General features: G+C 38.6%; 1 long non-coding RNA gene across 1 annotated transcript in view; it reads right to left on the bottom strand.

Moving 5' to 3' along the window:
- Positions 1–8,047: 8,047 nt before the first annotated feature.
- LOC147572726 (uncharacterized) overlaps positions 8,048–23,531 on the bottom strand; it is a 99,538-nt gene continuing 84,054 nt past the window's right edge. Inside the window, exon 3 of the long non-coding RNA XR_015245815.1 lies at positions 8,048–8,870. This is a non-coding gene — a long non-coding RNA (uncharacterized LOC147572726). The remainder of the gene's footprint in view (positions 8,871–23,531) is intronic.

The following is a 23,531-nucleotide window of genomic DNA, read 5'->3' as shown; positions in this document are numbered from 1 at the left end:
GCCGGGGCCTGGCCCCCCAATGGCCGCCGCCCCCCCCTCCGCCCTCGCTCGGCTTCTCCCCGAAGCCGGGCGCGAAAACTGTTTGCTCAATCTCGGAGACTTTCATCTCCGCTGTGCGAATCGAATGCATTGTCCCCGTGGAAAGAGCTCGTCAGCTGGAAGATGCACATGGAACGTCAAAGCTCCGGGACCTGCCATGAAAAAAAAAAAAAAAAAAGTTAAAAAGAATTTTAAACGGTGAAAAAACCGAAGCCAAATTCCAATTGAGAGGTTCTATAATATCGAGGCCACATACACTACCCACTCCCCCCTTCAAGTGCCTGAAGAAGCATGGCTCTTCAATAAATATTTGTGGAGCGAATGGATTGTTCTTTAATAACTGATAGTCTTGAACACTGTTAATGTGCTTGAGCATATGGTTTAGGAATGGTTGCTACATATAGTGCTGCTTTTATGTTTGATGCAGACCTTGCATCTGTTTACTTGAGAGATTAGCTGCCGTTTCAAAAGTTCATTTTTTCGAATTTTTTATGACAAAATAGCAAAGTGAATTAAAAAAAAATCCTAAGAGATTAGAGTTGATTAAAATGCTAATCTCCAAAATTCTATGTATTTACCATATAAATCAAATAGCATTTGTATTCCAAAAGGGTACATATACTATAACTCCCAGGAGGTCAGACTCATCAATATTAAACATGCTCCTATTGTTGTTGCATATAAAAAGGAAAAAGACAAAAAAGGAAACACCCTTGGCACAGACACATGAATTCAGATGTTATGCTATAAACCACCGCTTCCCAAGCAAACCCTTTAAGGCAAACTTTGTCCTTGCCTTTACTATAAAAGTTTGTAACAGTTTAACAGAATTTCTTAACATTCTGGCTCCTGTATTAATAGAGAAATTTCCTCCGTTGTAAACGTTGTCACTGTTACTTAGGAAATTTAGTTACCCGTATTAAAGCATTTTTCAACATCCTGGGTATCTAACGCACCTTTAAGATTAAAGCAGCGTTAATCGATAATGTTACAATGTTATGATCATTTGAGTTACAAATTCATCCTTAAGCACTTTGAAAATACGTAGTAGCTATCCAACATGTTAGTATTCCAAGTAAGCCCAAAGGAGGAAAAAGTACATGTTATAATGACGCAATTTAAATTCGGCAAGCAAATGCTCCTTTGTATATTGTGAACTACATTTTAAACCTCTCTCTTTAACCATTTTTATGTTTTAAAAAATGGTCGTATGAGTCTTCGATATAAAAGTACTCCATTGCAATAAGTAGGAGCCTTTTTCAAATTATATTCTTAAAAACAGAGGATTTAAAGTCAGGCAGCCAGTCATTTTAGGTGGCCTTTTAGAGTAAATGCTTTGGAGAAATCACCTTCAATAATAACTCTGCCAGGGTAACAGCCCTGTCTTGGAGAGGTTCTGGAGTACTTGAAAACCCTTTGTTTCCCCTTTCACAAAACTGCTCTTTTCTAGAATGCAGACTCCTCAGAGGGCACAGTTTGCCTAAGGCTAATAGAATTTGCTGCCTCTTTGAACACTGAGGTACTATGGGTTTTGATTTTTGCTCTTTCTTTAACAAGACATCTTTGACTCCAAACTATTTTGAGTTTTTTATTTGTTGGTTTTCGTTTCTTTTTACTTTCTTTGTTTACTTTTACTTTCTTTACTATTTACTTCTGAGATATATTTAAGTTCCAGAAATTAAAAAAAAAAAAAAAAAGGAGAGAAGAAGGCAAGGAGGGAGGACAGAAGAGAGAAGAGACAAGACTGCTGATGTTTTCACATCCTTTGAATGTGAAACAATATATGACAGCTGTGTGCAGGTCACAGGTGACAAAGCTCTACTACATGCAAAGGCTTGTTGGAAAATCACAAGTGTGGGCACCAAATGTAGGTAGGTACTCTCAATCCAATTTAAACTTAATGAATAAGTTCAGGCTGAGATTTGTCTAAGGTCCCATAGCAGCAAAGGCATTCCTTGAACCTACAGATTTAGGTTCCTAATTCTTTATAACAAACAACACTACACAGTTTATTATTTCATGGGCTGGTAAGAGCATCATGAAGGCGAACAGTATTTAGTGGTCCCAAAGATGCCTGGGGCATGGCCTAAGCTTAACTCCATTTGATGAAGAAATGATATCATATCTCTAGTTGCAAAAAAACACATTTAACAAATAGAGATCCTACCTTGTGCCTGGCCAAACACTAGGTACCAGGACACAGGAAAAAAAAAACAAAACAAAACAAAAACCAGGTGTGGCTAGCCTGTATATTCAAGAATCTAATCTAGAATAATTGTTGGTAAAAAAAAAAATCTTTAGTATTAGCATCCCAAACAGGTCACCAAAAATGTATATGAAATTAGTTGCTGCCCACTTTCCAACATTTCCAAAATGTTGCTATAACATTTTCCAACTGTTGAACTCCAGTTCATAATATGCAGATGTGAATGTGGGATAAATGTACTAAACTCTGCAACTTACTCAAAAATGCATCAAAAAATTGAGATGCTTTAATGGATGGAGATATGGACAGGTAACGTAATAAAGCAGGTATATTTAAATTTTAATTGTATAATTTAAGTGAGGGATATATGCTGTTGCTGTAAAATTATTTCCACTCTTCTGTATGTTTGAAATTTTGAAATGTGGTATAAGGGAGTTACAAGAAAGTTGTATTTCCCAGCTTTTTTGAAATTAAAATCATATAAAGGTTTATGGCACTCAATTAACAGTAAGTGAATAATCGGTTCTCCTCTCTTCACTTTTACCTGTTTGTCTGAATTATATATGTCATTTCTTCTTCTCTTTTCTTTTAGCTCTCCTCCTGTTTCATTGCTCTCTCAATTCAGTATCTCTCCATAATGAAATGTTTGATATGTGTCTTTAGTTTTCACTATGCTTCACCTTGATGAATGTTTGAGACTCTCTAGCAAAACAATCAGATTGGATGCTAATTATCCAACTCACTCTTTTCTCCAGCAGGTGAGTGACCTTTTCTTCAAAGACAACTCTGTCCTGATATCAACTACTAAGACTTGGCCTCTTCCATCCACCTCTCAGTCCTGACTTTACTCCTATACTACAGACTACTGGACCCACTTTCTAGAGAACAGTTGCACTGCCATGCCCCCAGTCCAACCCACCATATCTGAAATGGGACTCATGTGCTCTTGCATATTCATTCTCTTTGGGGTTTTTTTGTTTTTTAATTTTTTTTAACATTTATTTATTTTTCGAGAGACAGAGCATGAGCAGGGGAGGGGGAGAGAGAGAGAGGGAGACACAGAATCTGAAGCAGGCTCCAGGCTCTGAGCTGTTTGCTAGCACAGAGCCCGATGCTGGGCTCGAACTCACGAACTGCGAGATCATGACCTGAGCCGAAGTTGGACGTTCAACCTACTGAGCCACCCAGGCACCCCTGTTTGTTTGTTTTTTGTTTTGGGTTTTTTTGTTGTTGTTGTTCAGTAAAAGCACCACAATCTCTCCAGTTGCCCAAACCCAGCTTGTTGCTAATTCCTGTCTCTCCCTTAGTCCACACAATTTAGCAATCCCAGAGATTTCTCTATTCTTCCTCCTTATGTCTCTTACATCCACTCATCTGTTTGATCCCAACTGCCACTTCCCTTGTCTTTCTCCTACCCCCACCTCCAACTCCCATCTGTTCTTTCTTGCTATTATCAATGCTTCTCAAATGGGGAGACAATTTTGCTCCCCAGGGAACATTTGGCCCTGTCTGGAGACATTTTGGGTTTTCATAATGGTCGGGATGCTGCTAGCACCAATGATGCTGCTAAACAAAATGCAGAGGACAGCATCCTCCCTTCAACCCAAAATGCCAATTATGCTGTCGTTGAGCACCTGCTTTATCATGAAGCCTCTCGCCAGTGCTGGAGTCAATAAATGTGAATGAATGAGTAAAAGAATGGAAATTATTATTATTTTGAAAAGTATTTCTCAGTTAAGGCAAATCAAAAACTTGAAAAGAGAACCTAACAGGACAAATAAGACTTTAACTACTGTTAACTATAGTACCAGTATCTTAAATGGAGAATTAACTCTTCCCTGAGACATTCATATTCTATGAAATAATGTGTCTACATAAATATTCCTATTGTTCACATACTTGCTGACATTATAAAAAGCCCTTATTCCTACCAGAAAATTTCAAGATGGAATCCCCAGAGCTCTTTTACAGAAATCATTATATGGGTCAGACCTCTTTTACAGAAATCATTATATGGATCACAAACAAGAATTATGTAGCTTTCGATTTTTACCATCCTCTTTCATGTTATCACCAATGCAGTGCTTGGAAATTAAGTGCTTACAAAACTGAGAACAAGTCAAACATTACTTTGCCCAAGCAATACAGAATGCACTACAACTATTCGGAATTTGCCTATAGAAAGCCCACTTTAAGTCCATAATTTACCTTGTTCAGTGACAAGAAGTCGCAAAAAGCATTCTAAAGACAGAGCCAATAAGGAATTAAGATTGAGACAGCGGATCCTTGGCCTGGAGAGAAATGCTGTCCAACAGAAATGTAATGCAAGCCTCAATGGTAACATAAATACTCTAGTATCCACATTAAAAGGGCTAAAAGAAACAGATGAAAATAATTTGAAGAATAATTATGTAACCAAAAATATCCAAAATATTTCACCAAGAAGTCAACAAAAAATTATTAGGGGGATAGATTACATTCTTTTTTCCATACTAAGTCTTTGAAACCCAGTATGAATTTTACTAACGGCAACATCTCATTCAGACTAGTCACATGTCAATTGCTTCATAGCCATCTATGGCAAATAGTCACTCTTTTCTGAGCACAGCTTTCACCTTAGATTTTTCAGAGCTTTTTGAGCAACTCTTAGAATCTGCCAACATTAATCCAAACTGTGTTATTGAGCTTTAAAATAGTATTATATATTTTTATGTCATTTTAATGACATGTAGGTGTATAATAAAAAAAAAATCCATGGAACAAGCATGGGAAGAGATTCTAAGTGGGGCATCTGGCTGGCTCACTTGGTAAAGTATGCAGCCCTTGATCTTGGGGTTGTAAGTTTGAGCCTCATATTGGGCCTAGAGATTACTTTAAAAAAAATAAAAAAGAGAGAGATTCTAGTATAAATATGGACACGAGAGAGAAAACTATATTCCACAGGGCACTCTGGTTTTGGTAATAAATAACTTGATAATAAATAAAACGAGACCTGTCCACAAAAACTAGGCCAAATGTATGGGTTTTCATTAAACAAAGACACCCCAAGAAGCATGCATACCTATGTTTGTCCTAATAGACATTAGTTTGTCCATGCATATTTCAGAAGATGATCTTAATATTGGTTTTAATCACACTGCTCCTTAATATATATTAAAGATGCTTTTACATTGAATTCTAAGGGTCAGCATTTTCTCTTCGAATTTAAGAGCCAGTCTAATTATTACAATATGGTATTAAAGAAAATTCATTGAATTAAATTTAAAGATTAAATTGACTTTATTCAATGACTCATGAATTAGACAGCATCTCATCTAGCAAATAGAAAGGAGCTCCATCAAACTGCAGAAAAGGAGAAGTTTTTAAAGGAAGAGAGGGAACAGAAGAAAAAAAGAAATTATTAGCAAAGAATGTGTTGTTTTAGTCAAGGTCACCTAAAGCAAAAAAGAAGAGATCTATCAGTGAATTACCTCCAAGTGCTGACCAGGAAATTTCAGGTTATCTGTTTAAAGGTTACATTGCAGAAGAAGCTAAAGCCTCAATTTATTTTTTTTTTAAGTTTATCTATTTAGAGAGAGAGTGAGCAGGGGAGAAGCAGAGAGAGAGGGAGAGAGAATCCCAAGGAGGTTCCACACTGACAATGTGGAGCCCCACACAGGGGTGGATCCCACAAACTGTGAAATCATGACCTGAGCTGAAACCAAGGGTCAACCCTCAACCAACTAAGCCACCCAGGCACCCAAGCCTCAAATAAGTTTAGTATTAAGTTTTGTTTGGCTGACATGGAACCTTAATATAAATGACTCCATTTTGATCCTGTGGTTTTCCTTTTAACAATGGAAAAAGAGCAAAAAAGACCCAAAGAGGAGAAAAAATAAATATTTCAGTTTAGGGGCAATGCTTGCTTGCTCTTTATGAAACAAACGCCTTAGACCTTTGCACTTTCACCCAGAAATTAAGAGGAACTTGTTCTGATCACAAGGAATCCAAAAGAAGTTTAAAACTCACATCTCTTACTGAAGATCTTTTCAGAGAATTGCCCTCAAGTACTTTAACTTCACTAGAAAATGGCTGCTTGCTGGGTTTTCCTTTTCCTTTCTTTTCACAGCACAAAGCAGTGGTTTCAGTGTAGAACTTTGCATCAGCTTCATTTTCCTCGGAAGAGCAGGAAAAGGCCTGTGGGAGATTTTATTTCACTCACCTGTGTGGGAGCTTCAGCTGTACAAACGTGACTTGAGGGGGCGCCTGGGTGGCGCAGTCGGTTAAGCGTCCGACTTCAGCCAGGTCACGATCTCACGGTCCGTGAGTTCGAGCCCCGCGTCGGGCTCTGGGCTGATGGCTCAGAGCCTGGAGCCTGTTTCCGATTCTGTGTCTCCCTCTCTCTCTGCCCCTCCCCCGTTCATGCTCTGTCTCTCTCTGTCCCAAAAATAAATAAACGTTGAAAAAAAAAATTAAAAAAAAAAAAAAAAAACGTGACTTGAGGGTACCGGCTGAAGAGTGGGAAAATTTTACTCTCAACAATGTAACTAGGTTTTCTGGTAACAGTAGAGAAAGAGCTATCATCAGAATGTCTAGGCAGGATGATTATAATGTTTACTGGAAATTAATTTATCAGTATCACTACTACACTTTAAATACTTCCTCAGAGATTAGGGAGGCAGGAAAAGAAAACTGATTTGAAGTCTGTCTTTCCTTGCCTATGATACTCTATGAAAGACTGCCAGAGCTATTTGGCTCTTTAGGGCTCATTGAGTCAACATTTTCTAGGCATTTCTTCCTGTCCTCCTAAAACTCCCGGGACTTCAGTTAAGGCAGATGCAGGTGCAAAATCTAAAAAAAAAAAAAAAAAGGCAAAAACAATTAAAATAGCTGTTAAGCAGTTGAATAATTTCTACAATTTGCAAGGTCCCTTCTGTGGATTTTCCTGAGTTGTTGGATCTGAGGTGCCTGGAGAGAAAAGTGCAGGGTGTGCTAACTTGTCTTCATCAAGACAACGGCTTTATGGGTCTCAGTAATGATGACAACTTAGAAAGGTTCCAACTGGATCAATTTCGACTGCCAGACTGAAGTGGCTGAGTGCAGTTGGAAGTGGTCTAGTGGCCTACAAAATGTGTTAACTCCCACAACGTGGAAACTCCTTTCAATATTTAAGGAGCTTGAAGGTAGGCTTTAAAATTTTTTTTTTTTTTAACATTTATTTATTTTTGAGACAGAGACAGAGGGAGACACAGAGCCTGGAGCCTGCCAGGCTCTGAGCTGTCAGCCCAGAGCCTGATGCGGGGCTCGAACTCACGGACCGCGAGATCGTGACCTGAGCTGGAGTCGGACGCTCAACCGACTGAGCCACCCAGGCACCCCGAGAGTAGGCTTTAAAGGCATAGTTTGAAGCGTGACCTGTTTGTTTTACTAGTGGTAGCACTTTGTTTTACTTTTAATATAAATGAATTTTATATTATTAATTTATATTATTTTCTATTATGATTAATTACATTATATAAAAATTATATATATATAAATTATGTTATATATGTAACATATATTTAATTATATTATTAATTTATAATAAATTCATCTCAGTTTTATTGAGATATAATTGACACACAATGCTATATAAATGTGTATACAGCATATATTGCAAAATGATTACCACAATACGTTTAGTTACCATCCATCACCTCATCTAGTTACAATTTTTTTTCATTGAAATTCTTTAAATGCCCAGCACTACACTAGCAGGTGGTTCTATAGTGGTGATTAAAATAGGCCTGTTCCCTGCCCTCAGGGAATTTACAGCCTAATGGAATGAGGTAGGACACACTGTGAGGAAGTCAATAAATAAACCATATAATTGCAAACTGTGAGCGTGATGCGGAGATTAAAAACAGCTGCTTTAAAAATGGGACTAACCTGTTTTAAAGTGGGTGATCAGGGAAGTTTTCTCCAAAGGCCTAACATCCATGATGAGAAATAGAGGTTGAGAAGGTTTCAAACAAGCAAAATGTGTGAGAAAAGTATTTGGGCAGAGGAAAAAGTGTGAATCAACGTTAAAAAGCCAAGTAGTTTATTGGTAAAAGCAACTGGTAAGGTAATTCTATGCCTCAGAATCTATGACCCTACTTTCACAATATCTAAGTTCCTGGGAAAATGCTTAATATTTTATATTTCCACTTATGACCTATTTTCATCATAACAGAATGAAGTATTAATTACTATCTTTTAAGAACTAGCTGATCCTTACAATTATTTATGTAGCTAAGCTATGAACAAAGTAATGGTATGGATTGGGGGAACCTAGATTAATAGAATCACTTTGGGGGTACCCTCAAACTCAACAAATGGGCACCTCTTCCCCTGATTCCACCCTGCCCCCATGAGTCTGATAGTTATCAAGCTGCCGTCTGTTTTCTATCCCTAAAACAACTGGGAAAGACATGTTTTAATAATCTTCTACTTCCTCTGTCACCATTCTACCATAATAAATTAAATTCCACCTCCATTTTTAAAAGTTACCTGTACTAGCTTGTGTATAGGAAGAATGGGTCTTAGATCAAGTGGGTTCAAATCTTGACTTGGCTTCGGTGATTTGGGCAAATAAATCAATCTCTCTTAGCTTCAATTTCTCCATCTGTAAAATAAATATAATAGTAGCTCCTTTATAAGAGTATTGCAAGGATTCGGGGTACCTGAGTGGCTCAGTCGGTTAAGCGTCTAACTCTTGATTCGGCTCACATCATGATCTCATCATTTCTGGGTTCAAGCCCTGTGTCAGGGCTATCATCATGAAGCCTGCTTGGGGTTTTCTGTCCCTTTCTCTCTCTCTCTCTCTCTCTCTCTCTCTCTCTCTCTCAAGATAAATAAATAAATAGATAGAAGATAGATAAAACTAATTTTTAAAAAAAGAAAATAGAACTTAAAAAAAGATTACTGCAAGGATTTAATCGACCATTTCTACAAATGGCCTAGCACATAACAGTTGCTCAATAATTGTTGGACAAAGGCTGTAAGAGCCCATTATGTAATCCCAATAATTCCAGACCTCTTACAGGGGAAATCCTAGAAACACTAAAAGGAAGAATTGTTAATTCACCAAGACTGAGGAAGCCTGCCATTCATGAAAAGCTAGATATCTTCAGGTTATGTCGCTAGGTGTTCTGAACTCTTGTTTTCTACCAACAAAGATGCTATACTTATGCCCCCCTTAGATGAGTGCCAAGGGGTGAGTTGTTTTCTATTGGCCTAGAATTTTCCTACCCCTACATGCTGGATTCTACCTACCATAGCTGTGGAGATGCGAGTTCAGAGAAACTGAGCCCTGAGTCGGTGTCCCCAGGCCTCCCAACCAGAAGATTTAGACTGAGCTGAACTTGGAGCCCACTTTAAGGGAAAGAATGTTAATCCAAGAATCCCTAACTGTAATGAAAGACAGACATGAACCCATCCTGGTACCCTAGATCTGAATACATCTGGCAGCTTCCTCACAATGCATTTTCTGAGCTAGAATACATTTTCATGATCTAATAGTAAAAATTAATATTTTTGAATATAGATAAACACAATGTGATATGTCCATGCAGTGGAATACTACCCAGCAATAAAAAGATAGGAAGTGCTCAGACACGTTAGCATATGGATGAACCTCAAAAACATTACACGAAGTGAAAGAGCCAGATTTAAAAAATGACCACATCTAGGGGCGCCTGGGTGGCGCAGTCGGTTAAGCGTCCGACTTCAGCCAGGTCACGATCTCGCGGTCCGTGAGTTCGAGCCCCGCGTCGGGCTCTGGGCTGATGGCTCAGAGCCTGGAGCCTGTTTCCGATGCTGTGTCTCCCTCTCTCTCTGCCCCTCCCCCGTTCATGCTCTGTCTCTCTCTGTCCCAAAAATAAATAAACGTTGAAAAAAAAATTTTTTAAAAAATGACCACATCTTTTATGATTTTACTTATAAGAAATGTACAGAAAAGGACATTTTATAGAGACAGATAGTAGACAAGTAGTTGCCTGTGGCTGAGGCAGGAATGGGAACTGACTACAAATTGACATGGGTTCCATTTGGAGGTATGGGTGGAATGTTCCAAAATGTAATCATGGTGACGGTTATATAATTCTGTAAATATACTAAAATATCATGGAATTAAAACAGGTGGACTTATCATATGTAAATTATACCTTCACAAAATATTAATTAAAACATTAATTTAGGGGCACCTGGGTGGCTAAGTCAGTTAAGTGTTTAACTTCAGCTCAGGTCATGATCTCAGTTTGTGAGTTCAAGCCCACGTTGGGCTCTGTGCTGACAGCTCGGAGTCTGAAGCCTGCTTTGAATTCTGCGTCTCCTCTCTCTGCCTCCCCTGCTCATGCTCTCTGCGTGTGTCTCTCTCTCAAAAATAAACATTAAAGGGGCCCCTGAGTGACTCAGTCAGTTAAGCGCCCGACTTTGGCCCAGGTCATGATCTCGCAGTTTGTGGGTTCAAGCCCCGTGTCAGGCTCTGTGCTAATAGCTTGGAGCCTGGAACCCGCTTTGTATTCTGTGTCTCCCTCTCTCTCTGCCCTTCCCCTGCTTGCGCTCTCTCTCTCTCTCTCTCTCTCTCTCTCTCTCAAAAATAAATAAACATTAAAAAATAAAATAAATAAAATAAACATAAAAAATAAAATAAAATGAATTAATTTAAAAAGTGAATGTTTTTCACTTTGGGCCTCAGCTTCAAGGCAGTGATTTCCTTATACGAAATGGCCTAAGTTCCATTGTTCTGCAGTTATTGGCCTGGATGCCCAAATTTGACTCACTTCTCAGGTCCAAAAGGAACTCAAGGTAACTTCCAGAGATGAATATTCCAGTCATGAGGGGCAGGGCAGCTGAAGAGTGGCTCTCACTAGATAAACTAAGTAAAGAAGGGAACTCTAGCTGAGATTGTCGTATATTATTGACCATAACAGGTCAGCTGGGATACACAGTATGAATTTGATATTCCCAGTCCCCAAATACAGTAATGTTTCTTTTTAGCAATAAGTGAGCAAATTTTTAAAAATATTTTCTTATTTTTGGGGCGCCTGGGTGGCGCAGTCGGTTAAGCGTCCGACTTCAGCCAGGTCACGATCTCGCGGTCCGTGAGTTCGAGCCCCGCGTCGGGCTCTGGGCTGATGGCTCAGAGCCTGGAGCCTGTTTCCGATTCTGTGTCTCCCTCTCTCTCTGACCCTCCCCCGTTCATGCTCTGTCTCTCTCTGTCCCAAAAATAAATAAACGTTGAAAAAAAAAATTTAAAAAAAAAAAAATATTTTCTTATTTTTTAGAAAGAAAGAAAGAAAGAAAGAAAGAGAAAGGGAAAGAAAGAAAGAAAGAAAGCAAGCGAGCACAGGCAGGGGAGAGGGGCAGAGAGAATCTTAAGCAGGCTTCACAGTCAGTACAGAGCCTAACATGGGGCTTGATCCCATGACCCTGGGATCATGACCTGAGTTGAAATCAAGAGTCGGACAGTCAACCGACTGAGCCACCCAGGTGCTCTGAATAAAATGTATTTTAAAGTCCTAAGCTACAAGATGCTCTGAAAATGCATTAATCAGCAGCAGAAGTGACAGAGACCATCGAACATCTCAGTCCCCAGCAAGGAAACTCTTTGAAATCAATTTAACGCCCTTTGTCATTGATTTGAGATGTTGATCATAAGAAGGAGAAGACTAGGCAGCATGGAAAACTAAACTCAAGCCCAAGTTTTATTTTCCATTCCTCAAATCAGTACTCAATAATGATTAATTATTGTTGCTTCATTTGTGTATGAACAATTTCAGTTAGGGAACATGTAGATGCAAGGAAACAACATCTACCCACAGTCCAAGTAAAATGATTTTCTTTGAAGACAGGATAGGCATGGACTTCAAAGGACTGGAGACAAAGAACACTGAGCCATATACAGGGATTTAACAGTCATCACACAGCTACTTTATCTGTCTGTCTTCTGGAATGTTTCTTGCTTTTATCTCTCTCCATATGTCTATAATTTCCTTTAGTTTCTGCTTACTAAACAGCATGCACGTGGCCTAAAATGGTTGAGCAAGGCCATGTTCCATATAACCTTACAGTTCAAGTACCAAGCGATGTTTGACTCATCACAACTAGAGACTGTTCCACCAATGTCAAGTATCTATCCTGATCCAACCAGCTGAGGCCAGAAGGGATGAGTCACAAGGTCTGTCATGGTTACATAGGCCCACTATAGTAGGCAGCGTGACGGCCTCCAATGGTGTCCATGTTTTAACTCCCAGAACCCTAAAATATGTTACACGGAGAAGGGGAATTATGGCTGTAGATAGAATCAGCTGTCCTTGAGATAAGCAGATTATTCTGGATTGTCTAGGAGGGCCCAATGCAATCACAAGGGTCATTATAAGTGAAAGAGGGGGGCAGGAGAGTCAATGTTAAAGGAAGAGATGTGAAGACAGAAGCATCATCCAAGGTAATATGAAGAAGGAGTCTGGGTCAAGAAATGCAGGAAGATTCTAGAAGGTGGCAAGGGCAAGGACACTAAGTCTTTCCTAGAGCCTCCAGGAGGAACATTCCTGCTAACACATTGGTTTTCGGACTTCTGAGCTCCAGAACTGTAAGTGAATATATTGCTGTTATTTTAAGACACTAAATTTGTGGTAATTTGTTATAGCAGCATTAGAAAACTAATGAGGTGTTTAAAAAGTGAATCTCCGGGGCACCTGGGTGACTCAGTCAGTTAAGCATCCAACTCCAGCTCAAGTCATGATCTCACGATTTGTGAGTTCAAGCCCCGGCATTGGGCTCTGTGCTGACAGCTTGGAGTCTGGATCCCAGTTCAGATTCTGTGTCTCCCTCTCTCTCTGCTTCTTCCCCACTTGCACGCTATCTCTCCCCCTCTCAAAAATAAACATAATAAATAAATATATATATATATTTTTTAAAAAAGCGTATCTCCATGTTTCATGGATTATCCTCAGGAGAATTTAAAATCAAGCCTTCAAGTCTTACTCATTAGCAAATTTTACTTCTATAAATACAGGAAAAAGCCTTCTAAAGAAACTATTAGAAAAGGTGCTACTAATCTTCCCTTCCTGTGCTGGGCAGAAGAATCTGGACTGCAACTGTTAATTTGGAGCACATCTGCTTCAAACATCTATATAAAATCATACTCAAAATGGCTCTTCAATTTAGAACATTAAAATTATAACAAGGGTTGATTGACACTAAGTTAGCAACACTAAAGAGTAACAGCCATAACCAATTTACTGAACAATTAAGTTAGGGAATAAATAATACACAGGCTTTAAATTTCTCTTCCAGTTCTTTTTTTTTTTTCTTTTTTTAATGTTTATTTATATTTGACAGAGACAGACAGAGCATGAGTGGGGGAGGGGCAGAGAGAGAAGGAGACACAGAATCTGAAGCAGGCTCCAGGCTCTGAGCTGTCAGCACAGAGTCTAACATGGGGCTCGAACTCAGGAGCTGGGAGACCATGACCTAAGCAGAAGTCGGCCGCTTACAACTGAGCGACCCAGGTGCCCCTCCAATTCTGTATTAAAAATTTAGCATACCGGAATACTGCTGTCTTTGGTTTTAAACCCTCTATATACGGTGAGAGCTCTGTCTCTGACCTCAGTCTAACTGTAATATGTCCCCGAATCCACTTGCCTACTTCATATTTCTGCTAGGCTGACTCGGAGACATTCCACATCCAAAATTTTCCAAATAATTCACCAGCTGCACCCCACCCTGCCCCAACCTCACGCTCTAACATTATTTGTTCCCTGACCAATTCGATTGTCAGTTAGAGAAACCAGAAAGTCACTCTAAGTGCTTTTTTTTTTTTTAATGTTTATTTATTTTTGAGACAGAGAGAGACAGAGCATGAACGGGGGAGGGGCAGAGAGAGAGGGAGACACAGAATCGGAAGCAGGCTCCAGGCTCTGAGCCATCAGCCCAGAGCCCGACGCGGGGCTCGAACTCCCTGACAGTGAGATCGTGACCTGAGCTGAAGTCGGACGCCCAACCGACTGAGCCACCCAGGCGCCCCTCTAAGTGCGTTTTGAAGGTGCTCTTAAAATCCTAAACATTCTTCAGATCTGCTCTCTTCCCTGCCACAACCACAATCAACTCAAAGACTTGAGCTTCTCTTTCTAGGACCACTGTCACAGCTTTCTCAGTAATCCACCTCAAGGCATGCAAACTTCAATCCATTCCAAGTGGACCATGCATTCTAACATGCAAATCTAATCACTTAACATTCCTATGGAAAACCCATCCATTTACTTTACATCACCCTAAATGATCTGTCGCTACCTCTTCAATTTCATGCTATAGTTGTATATGTAATTGCTTTCCTAGCATCATAGAATAGCACCCAGTTTCCATGTGGAAATCCATGGGCTTCTGGGGAAGCTGACTACACCCTTGCCCCATATCTAGTATCCGGAGTGGAATATGTGAATTAACACATAAATAGTACCAAGAGGCTTGCGTGCCTCAGTCAGTTAAGCATCCCATGCTTGATATCCACTCAGGTGGTGATCTTGTGGTTGTGAGATCCAGCCCTGCATTACGCTCCACACTGAGCAAGAAGCCTGCTCAGAATTCTCTCTCTCCTTCTCTCTCTGCCCCTCCCCCCTTCTCAAAAATATATAAATTTCTTAAAACTTAAAAAAAAAAAAAAAAGAGCTGCCTGGATGGCTCAGTCCATTAAATATCCAACGTCAGCTCTGGTCATAATCTCCTAGTTCATTGAGTTCAAGCCCCAATTTGGGTGAGCTTGAGCCTTGTTCCTGGCTCCACACTCTCTCTCTGTCTCTCTCTCTTCCTCTCTCTTGGCACCTTCTCTCTCTTTCCCTCTCTCTCTCTCTGCCCCTAGTTCACTTGCACTCTCTCAAAAATAATAAATAAATAAATAAATAAATAAATAAATAAATAAACAAATAAATAAATAAATAAAATTTAAAAATATACTTTAAAAAGGATAGTATATCGAGAATGTGCACATAAACTATTCTGGCTCAAATCAAAATGGATATATGACTAGGGCTAGAATTTCTTGCACAAAGGGTCTGGGCAGGGTAGCAGATGGATGGAGGGCTGGAATGCTAGAGGTCAATTTACACATAAGGAAAAACCCACTAACGGCAGATCTAGCCTCTTCCGGGCAGAGGGCTATCCGTTTGTCCAAGGATAATATCATGAACATCTACATGAAATTATGCAGGAAGGCTATGTCATCTTAGCAATTTTCAATTATGAATAAATAAACTCCTTTCATTATTTAGTGCATTTAAATTGAGGTTTATGTAAATAGATACTCTGTTCATGGATTGAAAGACTCAATATTATTAAGGTATCAATTCTTCCCAACTAGGTCTATAAATTCAACCAATTCTAATCAAAATCCCAGCAAGCTATTTTGTGGATATTGATAATCTAACTCTAAAGTTTGTATGAAAGGCAAAAGACTTACTATAAATTAGAGAATTAAGACAGTGTGGTATTGCTAAAAGAAATTATCCATCATCAGTGAATGGACATTTGGGCTCTTTCCATAATTTGGCTATTGTTGATAGTGCTGCTATAAACATTGGGGCACATGTACCCTTTGAATCAGCATTTTTTTATCCTTTAGGTAAATATTTAGTAGTGCAATTGCTGGGTCATAGGGTAGCTCTATTTTTAATTTTTTGAGGAAACTTCATATTGTTTTCTGAAGTGGCTGCAACAGTTTGCATTCTCACCAGCAGTGCAAAAGGGTTCCCTTTTCTCCACATCCTTGCCAACATCTGCTGTTTCTTGAGTTGTTAATTTTAGCCATTCTGACAGGTGTGAGGTGGTATCTCATTGTGGTTTTGATTTGTATTTCCCTGATGATGAGTGTTTTCCTGTGTCTGTTAGCCATCTGGATGTCTTCTTTAGAAAATTATCTATTCATGTCTTCTGCCCATGTAGTCACTGGATTATTTGCTTCTTGGGTGTTGAGTTTGATAAGTTCTTTATAGATTTTGGGTACTAACCCTTTATTAAATATGTCATTTGCAAATATCTTCTCCCATTCCCTCAGTTGCCTTTTAGTTTTGTTGATTGTTTCCTTCCCTTTGCAGAAGCTTTTTATCTTGACGAGGTCCCAATAGTGCATGTTTGCTTTTGTTTCCCTTGCCTCTGGAGACAATCACACCTAGCCAAGGTCAAAGAGGTTGCTGCCTGGTTTCTCCTGTAGGATTTTGATGGTTTCCTGCCTCACATTTAGGTCTTTCATCCATTTTGAATTTATTTTTGGGTATGGTGTCAGAAAGTGGTCCATGTTCATTCTTCTGCATGTTGCTGTCCAGTTTTCCCAACAGCATTTGCTGAAAAGACTCGTTGCTGTCCAGTTTTCCCAACAGCATTTGCTGAAAAGACTCTTTTTTCTATTGGATATTCTTTCATGCTTTGCAAAGAATATTGGCTATATATTTGTGGGTCCATTTCTGGGTTCTCTATTCTGTTCCATTGATCTATGTGTCTGTTTTTGTGCCAGTACCATACTGTCTTGATGACTATAGCTTTGTTATACAGCTTAAAGTCCAGAATTATGATGCCTCGTTTTGGTTTTCTTTTTCAACATTACTTTGGCTGTTCAAGGTCTTTTCTCGTTCCACACAAATTTTAGAATTGTTTGCCCTAGCTCTGTGAAGAATGCTGGTGCAATTTTGATGGGGATTGCTTTGAAAGTGTCATTTGCTTTGGGTAGTATTAACATTTTAATGATATTTGTTCTTCTGATCCATAAGCATGGAATGTTTTTCCATTTCTTTGTGTCTTCTTCACTTCTTTCATAAGATTTCTATAGCTTTCAGCATACAGATCTTTTACCTCTTTGGTTAGGTCTATTCCTAAGTATCTTATGGTTTTTGGTCAATTGTAAATGGGATCCATTTCTTGATTTCTCTTCCTGTTGCTTTATTATTGGTGTATAGAAACGCAACCAATTTCTCTATGCTAATTTTATATCCTATGACTTTGCTGAATTCATGTGTGAGTTCTAATGGTATTTTTTTTATGGGGTCTTTTGGGTTTTCCACATATAATATCATGCCATGTGAAGAGTGAAAGTTTGATTTCTTCCTTGCCAATTTGTATGCCTTTTATTATTTCCGTTTGTTGCCTGATTGCTAAGGCTAGGATTTCCAAAAGTATGTTGAACAACAGTGATGAGAGTGTACATCCCTGTCGTGTTCCTGACCTTAGGGGGAAAGCTCTCAGTTTCTCCCCATTGAGGAGGATATTAGCTATGGGTCTTTCACATAGGCCTTTATGATCTTGAGGTGTGTCCCTTCTATCCCTACTTTCTTGAGGTTTGTTTTTTTTTTTTTTATCAAGAAAGGATGCTGTATTTTGTTAAATGCTTTTTCTACATCTATTGAGAATATTATGTGGTTCTTATCCTTTATTTTATTAATATGTTGTATCATGTTGATTGAGTTGCAAATATGAAATCAGCCCTGAATCCCAGGAATAAATCACAGTTGGTCATGGTGATGTACTGTTGAATTTGATTTGCCAGTCTTGTTGAGAATTTTTGCATCCAGGTTCATTAGGGATATGGGCCTATAATTCTCCTTTTACGTGGGGTCTTGGTCTGATTTTGGAATCAAGGTAATGTTTTCTTCATAGAATGAGTTTAGAAGCTTTCCCTCAATTTCTATTTTGGAACAGTGTGAGAAGAGTAGGTATTAACTCTTCTTTAAATGTCTGGTAGAATTCCCCTGAGAAGTCATATGTCCCAGAATTCTTATTTGTTGGGTGATTTTTGATAACTTATTCAATTTCTTTAACGGTTATAGGTCTGTTCCAATTTTCTACTTCTTCCTGTTTCAGTTTTTATTGTGTGAGTTTCTAGGAATTTCCCCATTTCTTCCAAATTGCCCAATTTGTTGACATATAATTTCTCATAGTATTCTCTTATAATTCTTTGTATTTTTGTGGTGTTGGTTGTGATCTCTCCTCTTTCATTCATTATTTTATGTATTTTCGTCCTTTCTCTTTTCTTTTTGACAACTCTGACTAGGGGGTTATCAATTTTGTTTATTCTCTCAAATAACCATCTCTTAGTTGCATTGACCTGTTTACTTTTTTTGTTTGTTTGTTTCTATAGTGTTTATTTGTACTGTAATCTTTATTATTTCCCTTCTCTTGGCTAAAGGCTTTTTGGCTGTTCCTTTTCTAACTCCTTTGGGTGTAAGGTTATATTGTGTATTGGGGACCTCTCTTGCTTCTTGAGACAGGCCTGAATTGCAAGGTACTTTCTGCTTAGGACTGCCTGTTCTGCATCCAAAGGGTTTGGACTGTATGTAGTGCTTTAATTTTCATTTGTTTCCATATAGTTTAAATTTCTTCTTTAATATACTGGTTAACCGTTTCATTCTTCAGTAGAATGTTCTTTAGCCTCCATGTATTTGAGGGCTTTCCAAATTTTTTCTTATGGTTTATTTCAACTTTCATAGTGTAGTGATCTGAAAATATGCATGGTATGATCTTGACCTTTTTATACCTGTTTGGCTAATTTGTGACCCAGGATGCAATCTATTCTGAAAAATGTTCCATGTGCACTTGAAGAGAATGTGTATTCTGCTGCTTTATGATGAAATGTTCTGAATATATCTGTTAAGTCCATCTAGTTCATTGTCATTCAAAGCCATTTTTCCTTGTTGATTTTCTGCTTAATCTGTCCATTGCTGTGCATGCGGTGTTAAAGTCCCCTACTACTATGGTATTATTATCCATGAGTTTCTTTTTGTTTGTGATTAATTGATTTATTTATTTGGGTGCTCCAACTTGGGTTGGAGGCATAAATGTTCACAATTGTTAGATATTCTTGATGGAGAGGCCCCTTAATTATGAAATAATGCCCTTTTTCATCTCTTGTTAGTCTTTGGATTAAAATCTAGTTAATGTGAGGTGGCTGGGTGGCTCAGTCAGTTAAGTGTCCGATTTCGGCTCAGGTCATGATCTCGCGGTTTGTGAGTTCGAGCCCTGCATCAGGCTCTGTGCTGACAGCCTGGAGCCTGGAGCCTGCTTTGGATTCTGTGTCTCCCTCTCTCTCTCTGCCCCTTCCCCTTCACGTTCTGTCTCTCTCTCTTTCTTTCTCTCAAAAATAAACATTTTAAAAATTTTTTAATAAATAAAAATAAAAATAAAATACAGTTAATGTGATATAAGTATGGCTACTCTGGCTTTCTTTTGATATCCTTTAGCATTATAGATGGTTCTTTATCCCTTCACTTTCAATCTGCAGGTGTCTTTAGGTCTAAAATGAGTCTCTTGGGGGCGCCTGGGTGGCGCAGTCGGTTAAGCGTCCGACTTCAGCCAGGTCACGATCTCGCGGTCTGTGAGTTCGAGCCCCGCGTCGGGCTCTGGGCTGATGGCTCAGAGCCTGGAGCCTGTTTCCGATTCTGTGTCTCCCTCTCTCTCTGCCCCTCCCCCGTTCATGCTCTGTCTCTCTCTGTCCCAAAAAAAAAATAAATAAACGTTGAAAAAATATTTTTTTTAAATAAATAAATAAAATGAGTCTCTTGTAAGCAGCATGTATATGGATCTTGTTTATTAATCCATCCAGATACCCTATGTCTTTTGATCGGAGCATTTGGTCCATTTACATTGAGAATAATTAGTGAAAGATATGCATTTAGTACATTGTGTTACCTGTAGAGTTGGTGTTTCTGTTGATGTTCTCTATTCCTTTGTGGTCTTTGTTGCTTTGGTCTTTTTTTTTTCTCCTTCAGTCAGAGAGTCCCCATTATTATTTCTTGCAAGACTGTTTAGTGGTCACAAACTCCTATAGTTTTTGTTTGTCTGGGAAAATCTTTATCTCTCCTTCTATTCTGAATGACAGCCTTGCTGGATAAAGAATTCTTGGCTGCATATTTTTCAGCACATTGATTATTTCTTGCCACTCCCTTCTGGCCTGCCAAGGTTCTATGGACAGGTTTGTTGCTACCCTTGTAGGTTAATTACCTTTTTGTCTCTAGCTGCTTCAGAATTCTTTCTTTATCCTTGTATTTTGCAAGTTTCATTATGTTATGGTGTCAACCTGTTTTTGCTTATTTTGAAGGGAGATTTCTGTGCATCTGGGACTTGAATTTCTGTTATTTTGCATGTTTTAAAAGCTTTGTTATGTTTCCTGCACCTGAGAGTACTGCTATATTAAAAAGAGATCATACACTGTCCAGGGCCTGGCACTTCAGGAAGTGTTTCTGGTGTATGTTGTGTGCACTTGTCTTTTCCTTTTGGCTGCTCTTTCCCACCGCAGAGCTCCTCCTTGTTTGCAGTGGGTAGTGTTTGGGCCTTTAACTAGGTGTGCTTTGACTTGTTTGTTGAAGTAAGTCTCATACCTGCCACATTCTCCCTCCAACTGTGGAGATCCTTCTGCAACTCTGAAGATTGATTTCCTGGATGTTCCTAGTGATCTTACCTCAATACAGCTGTTTGAGAGACAAGGAAAGCCCAAGGTCCCCCTACTTCTCTGCCCTCTTAATTTCTCTCCAGGAAAATGGGGATTTAGCATCAGGCCCCCTAGAAGTGACAATTAATTATTGCTGAAAATAGAAAAAGAATATTGTAATATGGACTTAAAAACTTTGGGAAGAACTAGGGTTTTGAATCTGTGATTTTAATTGTATATATATATATATATATATATATATATATATATATATATATATATTTAAAAACCTCAATAGACTTTTTTGAATGTATACGGTTGCTTCTGAAGCAACATGAAACCCATTGTATTTTATATCCACTTTTCTAGAGTTAATCAATTTTCTTTTACTCTTTCAAACTTCTAGAATTGTATAAATCAAAATATAGGCTTTTTTTTATTTATCTTTTTGTGTCATATAGTAAAATTCCAGAGCGCAAGGACAATGTTCTTATTTATATTTGATTCTCTACTGTCTGGCATGGGATTTTGGCACATAGCAGGTGCTCAATAAGTGCTGAATCTATACAGATTTCAGAGAGAGATGGCGGAATGTGACAAAATGCCTCAAATTTACATTTTTTTTCTTTGTGGGGATTGTTCTATCAAAACCATTTCCCTCATAGTACAATTGTAACCAAGATCATCTGCAGCATGATTAGTATTTTGGTCGTCTCAAAGTGGAAAAATCAGGTAATAGCTCCAGCTCATTTTGTTGCTATGTTAGTTAAATTCCATAGAATTGCTGTTGGTACTTTTTTTTTTAATTTACATCCACGTTAGTTAGCATATAGTGCAACAATGAATCCAGGAGTAGATTCTTTAATGCCCTTTACCCATTTAGCCCATGCCCCCTCCCACCACCCCTCCAGTAACCCTGTGTTTGTTCTCCATATTTAAGAGTCTTTTATGTTTTGTCCCTCTCCCTATTTTTATGTTATTTTTCCTTCCCTTCCCTTGTATTTATCTTTCCTGTGGTTTAGAGTCCTCGTATGAGGGAAGTCATATGATATTTGTCTTTTTCTGACTAATTTCCTTTAGGATAATACCCTCTAGTTCCATCATGTAGTTGCAAATGACAAGATTTCATTCTTCTTGATTGCTGAGTAATACTCCATTGTGTATATATACATACCACATCTTCTTTATCCATTCATCCATCGATGGACATTTGGGCTCTTTCCGTATGCTGTTTTGAAGGGGCACATGCACCCCAATGTTTATAGCAGCTGTTGGTACTTTTAATAACACTTTGTGCATTTCATCCTTGAGTAACACTAGATCAGCTATGTAGCCTGGGCTAGTTGCTTTCCCTTTTCAAATATTATTTTCCTTGTCGATAAAATGAAATGGTATCAGCATCTGCCTCATAGCATTTTTGTATTTATAACATGCTGTCATATTATATAAATTTGGGAAAACTATACAAATAAAAAAGAGACATGTGATATGCCTATAATAACTCTTTCTCTCTTTTGTCTTGACACTGACTTCTAGATCTTTCCTACGCAGAGTGTGGCCTGTGGCCCAGTAGCACCAGCCTCACCTGGGAACTTTTTTGATATGCAGAATCTCACATCTCACCAACCCAGACCTTCTGAATCAGAGACTGAATTTTAACGAGATCCCAGATGGCTGTACATTACAGTTTGAGAACCACTGTCTACACAGAACTGAAGGAGTATTAATTTCTTATTGCTGCTGTAATAAATTACCACAAACTTAGTGCCTAAAACAACAAAAATGTCTTATCTTGCAGTTCTGGAGGTCAGAAGTCCCAAATCAAGGTGTGCACAGGGCTGTGTTTTTCTTCAGGCTCTAGGGAAGAATTCATTTCTTTGACTTTTCCAGGTTCTAGAGGCCAGCATCACTTCTTGGCCTGTGGCCCCTTCCTCCATCACTCTGACCACCACTGTCTTCATATCTCCTTCTCGGACTCTGATTCCCCTGCCTCCCCTTTTCACTAATAAGAACTTTTGTAATTATATTGGGCACAACTACATAATCCCGGATAATCAATTTCCTTAAACTTTAATCACTTCTCCAAAAGTCCCTTTTGTCATATAAAGGAACATATTCACAGGTTCTAGGGATTAGGATAAGGGTATCATTAAGGGGCCATTATTCTGTCTACCATAAATATTATGTGACTAAACTTACCTCAATTTATTAAAAATCTATTTCAAAACAGCAGCAAACAAATGCTCTTATTTGTCACTGATTCAATAATTTGTGTCTTTAGTGACCCAGGGCCTAAATGCTGCTCAATAACTCATTTTCTTCTTTGTCCTCGCTCACTTCCATTCTCACCCTTTTCAAGTTCACTCTATGCAACTTGCCCACCCGACCATTTCTACCTTTATTTTCAATAAATAACCTCTTACTTCAAAAAGAAACTGCAAGCTACCAGACAGGAATATCCTCAACTTCTTGACATTCTTTTTTTTTTTTTTTTTAAGCTAATTCAGCAAATACGTATTGAGTATCAAACTATGGGCTAAGCACTGTCCTAGGTTTGCAGGTAAAATGGTTTTCTGCAAGAAACAGACGTTCTACTTGTGAATAATAAAATGAGAGAAAAAGAAAGATGGAGATGGAGGGGAAAGAAGAAATATCAGAGAAAAACTCACTGCTGAGAATATAGGATATTGGACTAGGTAGCTACTTAAGAGGGGGTGGTCAGGGAAGCTTCTTTGAAGAGGTGACTTTTAGGCTGAGATGTGAATGTAAGAAGCCTGCTACGAGAAAGGTACTAGTACAAATAGTGGGAAAATACATCAAGCAGAAAAGACCATGATTGCTGTGAAGCCAACACGTTTATTTGCATGGATACCCATT

This window comes from Puma concolor, chromosome E4, assembly GCF_028749965.1.
Source record: "Puma concolor isolate L17-30 chromosome E4, mPumCon1.1.hap2, whole genome shotgun sequence".
Classification (NCBI taxonomy): domain Eukaryota; kingdom Metazoa; phylum Chordata; class Mammalia; order Carnivora; family Felidae; genus Puma; species Puma concolor.
The sequence above is the reverse complement of the archived record's forward strand: the minus strand, read 5'-3'. Positions and strand labels throughout refer to the sequence as shown.